At 45.5% G+C, this 12,274-nt stretch overlaps 1 long non-coding RNA gene across 1 annotated transcript in view; it reads left to right on the top strand.

Moving 5' to 3' along the window:
- The first annotated feature begins 616 nt into the window (after window positions 1-616).
- Window positions 617-12,274, top strand: part of LOC309797488 — a 64,058-nt gene continuing 52,400 nt past the window's right edge. Inside the window, exon 1 of the long non-coding RNA XR_014292660.1 lies at window positions 617-717. This is a non-coding gene — a long non-coding RNA (uncharacterized lncRNA). The remainder of the gene's footprint in view (window positions 718-12,274) is intronic.

A 12,274-nucleotide genomic window follows, 5' to 3' on the forward strand; every position in this document is an offset into this window, starting at 1 on the left:
CCTGATTGATTTTTAAAATTTATTGATCTTGTATGTGTGTGCCTTGTTGAACCGTCTTATTAGTTCCTGCTAGTTTATCTGTGGGTTCTTTTGGGTCTCCTAGATAAATGAGAATATTAAATGCAAATAATGTGTTCTTTGGATAAAGTTTATTTTCTTGCATCTCTATATATAGAAGCAATATGTTGAATTGATTTAAATATTTAAATACTTACATACCTGTTATCACAATCTAACGTTCTTTATCTTATTTTCTTTCAATCAATATTATGTTTTCAAGATTTATCCACGTGAATCCATAGAGATCTAGGTCTTTGATTTTTGACTGTTTGATATTATTTTATCACATGCATATAGCATCATTTATTTTCCATTCAAGCATTATTGGACAATTGGATTGTTTCCCTCCCTTCTCTAGAACAAACAACATTTCCTAGAATATCCCTGAAGATGTCTGACAGTCGAGAAGGGCCAGGCTGCCCGAAGGATTGCTACTTGCTTTTAGCCACCTTCCAACAGGCCGCCTCCAGCCAGCAATTTGAAGCACAGCTGAAATGAGAACTGCCCCAAATGTGAAGATCTTAGGAGTTTCCTAGAAGGTGGGAGGTTAATGATAGGCATCCTGCTGGGATCCCAGGGGAGTCTGAGCTGGCCTGAAGCTCATCTTCCTCCTCCACCTCTCAAGAGAAATGTGGAGGAAAGAAGACTTCAAAAACTGTGAGCAGGCAGAGGGAGAGATATTGGCGGCTGAAGCTGTAACTGAGGTCTTGGAGTGGGCTGTGAGCACACAGAGCCTCTCGAGAGCCAGGCTCTGCCTTCTGAGAACTTCTCCCCTAAGGCTGCTCATAATTCACGTGATACCAGCCATATAGAGCCGACTTGGCCCACACTGTCACAGAAAGCCTTATCAGAATCTCTTCTTCTTCATACACTCTTGTGTCTTTTACTTGGTTATTGCCTTTGGTACTCCACTGATGTGAACCACAGTCGCCAGGGGATGGAGGACACTAGTGACCCATCTTGCTCTGTGGCCTCAGTCCACAGCTGGAGGGTAAGGGAAGAGGCCAAATGAAGGTCAAGAAGGAAAGATGGAGTTTGAAGAGAAGACCTGAGTTAAGGGTGTCTTCTCAAGTCTTGATGACTGAAATGTAGCTCCAGTACCTGAAGTCCTGCTTGTTCTCAAGGCTGACCGCGGGGCTGGGTGCACTCAGTGAAGGAACCGTATACACTTAGTATTTCCTTGCTTGCTCACACTTGCCCTCCTCTGATACACCCTCTGCAAGACTGATCTTCCCCTGAAACAACTTTCCACCTGCTACTGTCATCTCAGGAACATTTGCTTCCCCTTCCTAGTGTCCCCCTAGAATGCCATTGCAGCCAATTCATAATTTGATAATCATGCTGCTTACCATATTCTCAGCAATTTTGGATAAATTTTATTCACTTTATTCCATAGTCTTCACCCATCAATAATCTTTCTTAACTTCCTAGCTGCAGGTTAACCCAATCGGAATCATTTCTTTTTCTTTCTCTTCTTTGGCAAATCCTTTCTATCTTTTAAGGTCTTTTTCTTGTGTCTCTACCATCTTGCCTTGCTGAACTTCTTTTTTTTCCGTTTAAGTAACCTTTCAATCTCCTTCCCCAGTTTGCTCATAAACATTGAGAGTTTATTCCTCACACGTTAGACAGCGGTTTATGAATGGCCAGGCATAATGGACTCAGAATGAGTTGGCACCCCCGAGGTACCTGTCTTGCTGGGGAGCCACAGGTGAAGGGCTGGCTGCTGGAAACATGTTTGCATGGAGTCAGGCTGAGTGGCCTCAGGGTGTTTGCCCTGCACTTGTGTGTGTTTCTCCCTAGTTGGTTTCCTTGTCCAGCCACCTGTGACCTCCCTCCATCCAGCCCAGGGAATCCTTCTCATCACAGGGGTAGGATGTTTGTCTCATTTTCCATCACATCCTTTCCCCAAAGTTTGGCTGTGAGTTGTTCCCATTCCAAAGACCTTTCCGCTTTGAAGAGAAAAGAGAAAATCTTGTCTCTCCTTTCCTCTCACTTCACTTCTGCTCTATTATCTCCTCCGTCCAGAATGGCCCACTGACTCACATGGTTGTAGATCCTAAGATGGCAAGAACTGCCAGCAATTCTGAGATAATAATATGGATGGATCAGGAAAACTTGAAAACCTTTATCCCGCCACATTAAAAAAAATTGCACTTCCAGTGTATTCAGAGTCTCAGTGTAGAAACACAAATGATAGAGAAATTGAATTACACTCAAGTTTTTCTTTCCTCCTTTCCTGATTTATTCTAATCCTCCAAGTTAACATGATGAACTCTTTGTTGTGTAAAGTTTCAGACATTTTCTACCCATGCACACTTTTCTTCTTTTCACATTAGAGTGTGAACTAGGTCACTTTCAACATGCTGTGATTCTGTGATTCACTGTCTCCCACCGAGTCATCCACGGATAAAGTCATCTGTTTCACGGAGAACTATTTCCAATAGCTAAACGCCAATGTCTGTGGAGTGCTTACTCTGTGTCGGTTTCTTGTAACTACTTTACAGATCATTTGTACAGCGTACCCATGGACCAGGTACAATTATGACCTCCAAGTGACAGATAAGTGCAGATAAGTACAAATAAATACAGAGGCCAAGTGACTTGCCCAAGACACTGGAGCAAATCAAAATCCATGCCTCTGTAATCATTTTGCTCTATTGCCTCTGTCTGGGAGGCTTGATGATTTGGCAACTAAAACCTTAAATATCATGTTCCATTTTTATATCTGTGACACAAGCGTGGGGCTGTGATACGGGGTAACTAACCTGACTACTTTTGAAAACCCTTATGCACCTGGATGAAATTAAGCCAGGGACTGCAAGCCATAGATTTAAGGTTTCCTACCAACTTTTAAAAATAGCTTCTTGAATGCAATTTATGTAGTGTCAAGTCTAGGATGTAGCTCAAATAGTAACAGAAAAATGGAGATATGTAGGAAAATACTTAAAGTTGACAAGTATTGGGAGTGTAGTATTTTTGGGGCCAGCGTGTAGACCACAGGAAAACTTGCTGTTTCCATCCCAAAGTGAAGAGCCCTACGTTGCAACTGCCAAGGTCCCTGGGGCAGCAAGTGTGCTCACTGCTTAGTAAAGAAGCATCCTCAGTTTCATAGAATCATATGGGAGCCTTACATTTGGTTAGCAGTTCTACATTCTTGATGTAATAATATTTTCAGGGTGTGGGAGGGTATCAAGCTCTGAAAATACCCTTGGAGAGATCTGCTTATTAAGTTTGGCTTTTTCAATCTCCCTACTACTTCTTTACTAAACACCAGGCGGTTTCCTTCACTTTTCAGAACCATGTTGTTTTTCCCTTGTCTAATGAACTTTGAAATACTTTTGGATGAGCTATTAAGTTTGGGGAAAAATAAACATCTCTTTAAAATAAGGAAGATAATAACAATGACAAGTAGAAAAAGCTCTAAAACAGAGAATATCCTCCATTCTAGCAAATGACGGAGTGGAAGGTTCGTGCTCGCTGTCCAGAACGTAGAAATAAAAGCTGAGGAGGCGCTGAGGCGTCTCCTGGATCTCTATGAGCCTCCATCATTTCTGCTGAGTAGGGTTGACAGATGAAATATAGGCTGTTTAGTTAAATATGAATGTTTGAAAAACAACGAGTACATTTTGAAGATAAGTATGCCCCAAATAGTTCATAGGATCTACTTATACTAAAAATAATGACTTATTATTCATGTGAAGTTCAAGGTTAACTGGGTATCCTGTATTTTTATTTACTAAATCTGACAGCCCTACTGATGATCCACAATGGAGGCAGTTGAGGAGCGGTACATGCTGGCTCTCGGACAGTCAGAAATGGCTTCAGCAGATCCAGGTACAGTATGAAATTCTTTTTGGATGTAGCTCAGAAGCCATGGCCAGCCCTTGACTGCAAGTACTGCCTCGGGTTTCCCTGAGGTGGGGTAAACCTTCCTCTTAATGGCCTTTTGGTAAGTCTGGAAGACCATATCCAAGGGGAGCCCCAAAGTCAGTTTCATCCTCACAACCATGTTTCCAATTCCTGGAATTGGCTGCATGTGACTCACAAGAGCTGAGGAGGTTTGTGGAAATTGGGAGTGTCATAGCTTGAACCCTTTGTAGGTAAAGTTTTGCTGTTGTGAGAGTTTTATCAGGAGCAATGTGAAAGACTCCATGTCCCCAGGTAGATAGAAATAATCCTGTTCTACCTGTGTGTTTGTGACAAGTCTCTAATAGATCAGAGAGCAGGTATCTGGTCTTAGAAAGACTGATCCAAGCTTGGATGTTTCTGGTGACAAGGCAAGGTCCTGAGTTTCAAGTTCACCTTTTATGGTTGAGGAGACAATAAGGTGGTCAGAAGGGAAATCATGGAGGAGACCTTGGCTTCATCCATCGTGCAGGCTTGTATATGTGGTTCTATGTAGATCGTGTTTCAAAGGTGGAGCTTGTTTACAACTATGAACATTCTCCGATGTGCTTTTTGGACCTTCATTCCCAGAGCGAGAGCAGTGCCGAGTCTCTAGAAATGCCATGGATATTCTGAGCTGTCAGTGGCATTTCCCCGGTACTGTTCCCTTGGTGCCGCTCCTTGAAATGTCCAAAGGGATTATCATGTGTCTTGTGGCGGGTCCTAGCATTGTGAAAGGAAGCTGCTGCACCTGGCTCAGAGGATTTCGGATGTGGTGGGAGGAGGAGGAGTACTACGACTATAAATTGTATCACAGCATATCTATTCCATCTTGAGAGTGGGGTTGGGGGGTTTGAAGGGGTCTTTTATTGTACTTTTATACATTGTACCCTTGAAACTAATTCAATTTTTATAAATTAATTAATTTATTTGGGGCTGCATTGGGTCTTTGTTGCTGCTAGCGGGCGTTCTCTAGTTGCAGTGAGCAGGGGCTCCTCTTGGCTCTGGTGCACGGGCTTCTCATTGCAGTGGCTTCTCTTGTTGCGGAGCATGGGCTCTAGGCACGCAGGCTTCCGTAGTTGTGGCACGTGGGCTCGGTAGATGTGGCACAGGCTCTAGAGCGCAGGCTCAGTAGTTGGGGCGCGCGGGCTTAGTTACTCCGTGGCACGTGGGATCTTCCCAGAACAGGGCTCGAACCCATGTCCTGTGCATTCGCAGGCATACTCTTAACCACTGCTCCACCAGGGAAGCCCGATAATTCAGTTTTTTATAAAGAGAAGATTCCTAATATTATTCCAAAATTTTAAAAATATGTAGTTGGATAACACTATGAAAAATTAACTGATATATTCTTTTATTATTTCTCTTTGCTCCCTGGATCTTTTTCCCCATCCAGTCAGCTAGGAACTGTGAGTTCACTGCATTAGGAAGGTAAAGACTCAGCAGAAATGAGGGAGAAAAACAGAAAAGTCTCAGCTTTGGAATGTTCACAACGGAGGCCACAGTAGAACAGGTGAGAATTCTGTGAACCAAAAATAAATGTCGTCTCAAATGCAAAAAAGTATTCTCTGCACTGGGAGGCAGGAGAGGGAGGGAGGGAAGGACTGAAGGAGAGAGATCAGTGTGGCCAGGGACATGGAGACTGTGCTTAAGGACGATATGCCCAGGAAGAGAATCAGAATCTGGAGAAGATTCAGCCTGCACGTGATCATTGCCTCCAGCCAGCACCCTCGTCTCAGACGTTGGGAAATTCAGAGAGAGAGTGGGAGTACGTCAGGAGGGCCACGCGCATAGTCTGTGTGGCAGGGGTTGTGGCCGTTCCCTATTTGTGAGGGGTCCCCAGCAATTTGCAGGCCTCTTCTGGAAAATGCTGGCGGACGTCTCTAGTGCTTATGAGAAAGCTTGTTCACAAACCTTGAAAGATACAGATGTAGATGACAGATAGATGCATAGATAGAAAAATGTCCTTAAATAAAAGCTCCAGGAAAGGTTTGGAAAATGCCCTTTATTGCATAGGACGCTTCTATTGTCATATGATGTTAGACTGAGTGCCGGTCCCTTCATCCTCCTTCAGACCACGGCATTCTGTCTGCTACTCTCCCGAGGGTCCTTTCTTCTCCCTGGAAGGGATAAAACAAATGAGGTAGGACAGGAAGAGACAAGAAGCACTCAAAGCTCTGCTGGTCAGGGTTACCCTCCAGCATTGCCTTAATGCTCAGAGCCACACACACCACAGTGAGCTTGGCTCCAGATCAACTACCACGCAACGAAGGTTCTGGAACATTTCCATATCTCGGGGGACCTCATTTCCACGTGACTCTCTTTCATATTCCCCTTTGTCACAGAAGGCTCGGTCCAGTGGTCAGGGTGAGATCTCGGCTCAGGCCCAAGGCTCTCAGACCTCAAAGTTCTGGTCCTGCAAGGGCCCCTGTCCTCTCTTGAGACCACTCCTGGCTCTCTCTGCCGAGAAGGAGCTGCTGGCAGTACGTCCTCTAAGAGTTGAGGTCCATCGTGCAGACCCTGAGAAAACTCCTAGGAAAAGGCTCCACCTTCTTGTTTACGTCAACAGAGGTCAATGCCTTTGTTAGTGCTGGGTGTGTCCCATTTGATGCAACTGCAGAGCCATTAGGTAAACCAGCACATGTGTGCGGCCCCTTCCCTTAGACTCCTCTGGGCCCTCGTGACATAGGCTCAGAAGACTGCCAGCCTCAAGCCTTACCTCTTCCAAGGGACGGCCACACCGTCCTCCAGGATCTTCTGTCCCATGAATCTCAGTTGCTGTTTGGAACTCAAAGGAGAGAAAAGACCGTGCCTGCGGGGTCTCTTTGGGCTGGGGCCTTCCCCCGTGGGCTGCTCTCCCTCATTCTCCTTTTCTTCTTGCTTCTCTTCCTCCTCCTCCTCCTCCTCCTCAGGTGTGCTCTCGGATTCCACATTGCCCATCCGCTGGGCCATGTTGAGATGAAAGACACGGCAGCTGAAGCCCTGCAGGACGCCGCCCTTCACGTGCTGCTGGAGGATCTCCAAGGTGGGGAAGACCCGGCAGCAGGCCATGCACCTGAAGCCGGTCTCCATGGTCACCATCCAGTCCGGTGTCTTGGCCCTGGGTCTCTCCTCGATGGCAGGTGACCCTGATGGGCTGCCTGGCTCTGCCCTTTCCTCATACTCTTTCTCCTCCCCAGTGGGCTCACTGTCAGACAGGAGGCTTTCGGTGAACACATCAGAGGGGCAAGTGCCTACTGTGCACGCATCCTCAGGAAGGGTCACTTCTTCTATCGTCAGCTGCTTTTCAGGCAACTCCAAGTGTTTATTTGTCTTCCAGGAGACAGCGACACCCTTGTTCACTTGTACCTGCATGTAGTATATTTTCATGCCCCTTTCCTCTTTGTCTGGGTGCAGATAGTCCTTACAGGGTGAAGAGAGTGAGGAGGAGACACAGTGTGATGGGGGAGCGGTCTCCCCTTCTTCCTGAACCTGGGCTAGGGGTGCTGTAGGCCAGGCAGTGTCTCGAAATCTCCGCATTGCTGAAAAAGGAAATTAAAACCATAATAACATGCATGGGCCGTGCCGGAAGCTGAGGGAGCAGGTGTGGTAGACGAGAGAGGGACATTTGCATGACGTAGCTATGTCGTGAGCTTGGTGTCTGTTGGCCGTAGGATGGAGCGGTGTATCTGGTGTCATCTGTGGGCTTTTCATGTGTGTGGGGGGGATACTGGAGCGGTGTCTGTATACAGGGGTGTGGAGTATGGTGGTGAGGGCTGTGGTATGTGAGGGATGCGGCTGGATGCGTGTATGACAAGGAGTGTGATTTTGGTAATATCGGAGGTGCATTACATGTGGAATGGGGCTGTGGTGCTTGGGGTTTATGTGTGCTCTGAGAAGGGCTGTTCCTGGAGGACAGATGTATGTGTGAGCTGTGTGGACCTGAGCTGGATGGTCCTGCTCTCAGTCTGGAGGTGTATGATGCAGAACTCTGTCCTTCTCTGGAAGCAAAGGCAAAGACAAAGCCTACATTTTCCTCTGAAGATGCTTAATCTGGTCCCTCTTCCCTCCACCTCAAGCCCAGACATTTCCGGACCCTGCTCCTTGACTTCCCCACCATGGTAGTAGCAGTATTCACACCGCCCCCCCAGACTCAGCTGGCATCCACGCCCTCGGAACAGCTCAGCCATCCTGCACAGGCTCCTCCACAGAGCCCTCATCACCTCTGATGACCCTGGATTTCCTCTCAGCCTCCCTGGGATCTGTGTGCCTCCTGCCTCACAGCCAAGCACCCCCTCACCTGAGGAGCCCCGCGCCCTTACCAGCGTAGCTGAGCTTGCGCGGAGTAGAAGTACAGAAGAAGTATTTAGGGGTAGAGGAGACCTCCACTGCCCCTGGGCTGCAGCCTTGGGCCACCACAGTGGATCCAAGCCGAGGGGGATCCTCTTGTGACTTCGAGATTCCTGAGGGAGGAATGAAAGGCTCAGGGTGGGTTCATCAGTCCTCTGTCCACAAATATTTACTGAGTGTGTGACACGTGTCAGGTGCAGTGAATACACACAGTTGAGAGTGTGGTTCCCAGTGGATCCTCCAGGATTTAATTCCAATCAATACTTATTCTCTCACTGTCTAGTTGGTAATGTAGGCCTCGGTGGTGACTGTGAGTGTGTGGGAAGAGTGAGTGATGTGTATCAGTTAAGTCTGTGGTATGTGTGGGGTTGGCATGGGGAGCACAGTGCAGATGTGTCTATCTGTGTCTGTGGCCTTTGTGTGCATTTTTTCTGTTCACAAGTCAGGAATTCTGGGACATGTAACGTTTCCTCATTACATGGTGTGGCTTGTATTTATGGTGCGTGTTCATTCATTCATTCACCAAGATTCAGTAAGCAGCTACTCCTGTGTATCCGGCACTCTTCCATTGTTGTAGTCTTTGGTAACGCTGCACATTCTAGTAGGGGAAGACACACACTAAACAAAACTACAATAAATATATAATACATCAGCTGGTGGTAAGTATATAAGGGTTGCCAGACTTAGCGAACAAGAATACAAGGCACCCAGTTAAATTTCAGTTTCAGATAAACCCAGAATAATATTTTAGTGTAAGTATTCCCATGCAGTATTTGTTCTTACTTAGTTTTAGTGTAAGTATGGCCCATACAATATTTGGGACATACGGATACTGAAAAATTACTTGTTGTTTATCTGGAATTCAAATTGAACTGGATAGCCCATATTTTCTCTGGCAATCCTGACATGGGTTACTGAGACTGTGGTTTACTGTGGTTTGTACAAAGCGGGTCTGGCATTACTCAAGAATGTGTTACAAGTGTGGTGTGTATGACACGTGACTGGTTCTTACAGAGGTATTTAGCGATGGCTGAAGTTAGCTGTGTTTGTGTGAGAGTTGTGGAGATACATATATATATATATATATATATATATATATATATATATATATATATATATATATATATATATATATATATATATATATAGTGTGTGTGTGTCTGTGTGTCCTATATATATAGTGTGAGTGTCTATATACATATCTCATCTCCAGCGTTTGGTGTTGGAGGAGAGGATTGTGATACAGGTGGGTTGTATGAGAACGTAGTACAGGAGGGATGCGTGTATATACCTCCATGTGCTGTGTGTGGTTTAATAAGGAAGTTATATGTGGGGTGTGTGATATTTTTGCTGCATCAGAGTGTACATGGGTGTATGAGTTACTGTCTCATAAAACACCCCTAACAAGAATTCTGTATACACTCTTACGTACACCGAGTGTCAGCCAGGTCCAGGCAGGGTGACAAGAACTTTACCACGCAGACTTTATATCTGGTAAGCACTCTAACCCCATTCATCTCGCTCTTCTCTGCACTACCACACACACACACACACACACACACACACACACACACACACACTCACACACACACACACACACAGGAACATAGAGCAAAATATTCTGAATGGTCAGGGGCAGTCATTGCCTTCCCCAGCCTGTCCCAGCCACTGCCTTGAAATCTGCCTGCTGTCTAGAGCTCCATTCCCAGGGCCCATCCTACAGTCTCCAGGGCCCTGGGCCTGTTAGGAGCTACTGGGCTCTAATCTGGGGCAGAGGCCTCTAGCTGGAGCTCTGGGGTGACCACCCCTCTCCCAGGGCAAGCTACTCGCCTACATTTAATGCACGCAGGCACCACGTGGCCCGTGGCTCTCAGAGCTCCCCGCAGGACCCTGAGGCCATTTCTCACCCCCGCTCACGTGGTCTCAGTCTCTGGAAAACCCTTCCCTTCCCTTGATCTCCTTTGGGAAATTCTTCCTGTTGAAGGAATAAATCCTCCTTGCTTTCAATATGACACCATCCCTAGACAAACAATCTTCTTTCAAAGTGCATTCCACTTGTCAAGATATTTTTCAACAGGGCCTTCAACTCATGGGGCTTCTCTTTCCACTTTGGTAAAAGAGGCCAAGCAACTCATGGGTCTCTCTCAGCATCCTTGCATCCTTCACATCCCCCACCTCATGACCCCAGGGAAAGATCCAAGAGAATAAGAGAGAAATCGGGGACTGAGAAAAGCTGCACCTCTAGGTCTGTGCAAGCAGGATGCAGCCTGCTGTGAGTCCGACAAAGCTCCAGGCCCGGCTGCCCCAGGAGAGAGTCCTCAGACCAGCGGAGCTGACCTCCCAACTCCCAGGGGTCATCTGGCCGTTCTGTGCCGTCTCACACCACAGGGGCCCTCCAGATAGATACGGCAGCATCAGTGAGACAAGGTCTCTCGCTCCCTGCTTCACAGGTGACACGTTCTCAGTCCCCCGCTTCCTAGAGAAGCTTCAGTTTGGCAGAAACCCATGTGCCCCAGACAAGTTGCCCCCCACATACCTCCTCCGTTCTCGGCAGTTTCCTGGGACTCTTCATTTTCCAGATGTTTCCTCTTTTGTCGCCGTTCCATCGTACCAACTAGAAGTCTCCCTTAGAAGATGCCTCAAGAGATGTCCAACTCCTCCTCTTCCCTACAGGTTGGCCCTTCTTGGCTCTTGGGCAATCCGTTGAAATGATTCAATACAAACAAAAATAGTCAAGTCTCCTAAATGGCTGAAAAACTTGTACCACTTAGTGAACCAGCAGTACTGCCTAGTGCTCACCAGGGCTGTTATGTTTGCAAGGTTGCCAGGCGCACAGCGGAATTCTGTGACCTCAGTGCTGACATCAGTGCATTCGATGGACCTAGGGTGAGCACAGTGTCTGCAGTAGCACAGGCCCCATTTTCAAGAACAATTCCTTTTTCCCAGCCGATGCTTTCCCGTGAAAGGGAAAGGTTCATACCATATCTATTATAAATTGTATCATACCATGTCTATTATAAAATTCACATTTTGATTGGACATCTTTTAATGTCTTTTCTAGAGAGATTTAATATGAATATTTTAAATGGTCTCCAGTTTCCCTGTGGATTATTGACATTTTAAACTCTGCACTTCAATTTTCCCTCAATACGTGTAATTTTGTCACAGCTATTTCTGTACTTAAAGATGAGGAACTATATAATTGATTTCTTCATTTTTTCCCCATCTCTCTCCAAGGTACTGCATTTGATTGTGTCTTGCGACTGAGTGAAAAATGCTAGTCCTTGAGTCAGGACATTGGGCCCTTTAGCAAGTAACTCAAACTATCTGGGCTTCAGCTTCTGTATGTGCGATCAAGAGGCTTGGACTAGCTGACTTTTCAAATGCTGTGTTTCTTTGATTCACTCTCACTTACTGATCTGCTCCTTAAGAAGAGGGTCTGTTCTCATAAAGTAACAACAGTCTTTTCCTAACCTTGGGTTGGGCGGAGTTTAACTGTTCGTACTCAGTTTGTTAGTTATATTGCCTTCTACGTATGCTTAGCTCTAAATAATTTATATGGCTCTTGTGACTATTTTTAGATCTTCTTTTTTTCTTATTTTCTTTTAGAGTTTCTAATTTGTTATCGCCAGTGTAGAGGAGCCTGATTGATTTTTAAAATTTATTGATCTTGTATGTGTGTGCCTTGTTGAACCGTCTTATTAGTTCCTGCTAGTTTATCTGTGGGTTCTTTTGGGTCTCCTAGATAAATGAGCATATTAAATGTAAATAGTGTGTTCTTTGGATAAAGTTTATTTTCTTGCATCTATATATATAGAAGCAATATGTTGAATTGATTTAAATATTTAAATACTTACATACCTGTTATCACAATCTAACGTTCTTTATCTTATTTTCTTTCAATCAATATTATGTTTTCAAGATTTATCCATGTGAATCCATATAGATCTAGGTCTTTGATTTTTGACTGTTTGATATTATTTGATCACATGCATATAGC

Source organism: Mesoplodon mirus (assembly GCF_964341445.2).
Source record: "Mesoplodon mirus genome assembly, contig: HAP1_SCAFFOLD_619, whole genome shotgun sequence".
Classification (NCBI taxonomy): Eukaryota; Metazoa; Chordata; class Mammalia; order Artiodactyla; family Ziphiidae; genus Mesoplodon; species Mesoplodon mirus.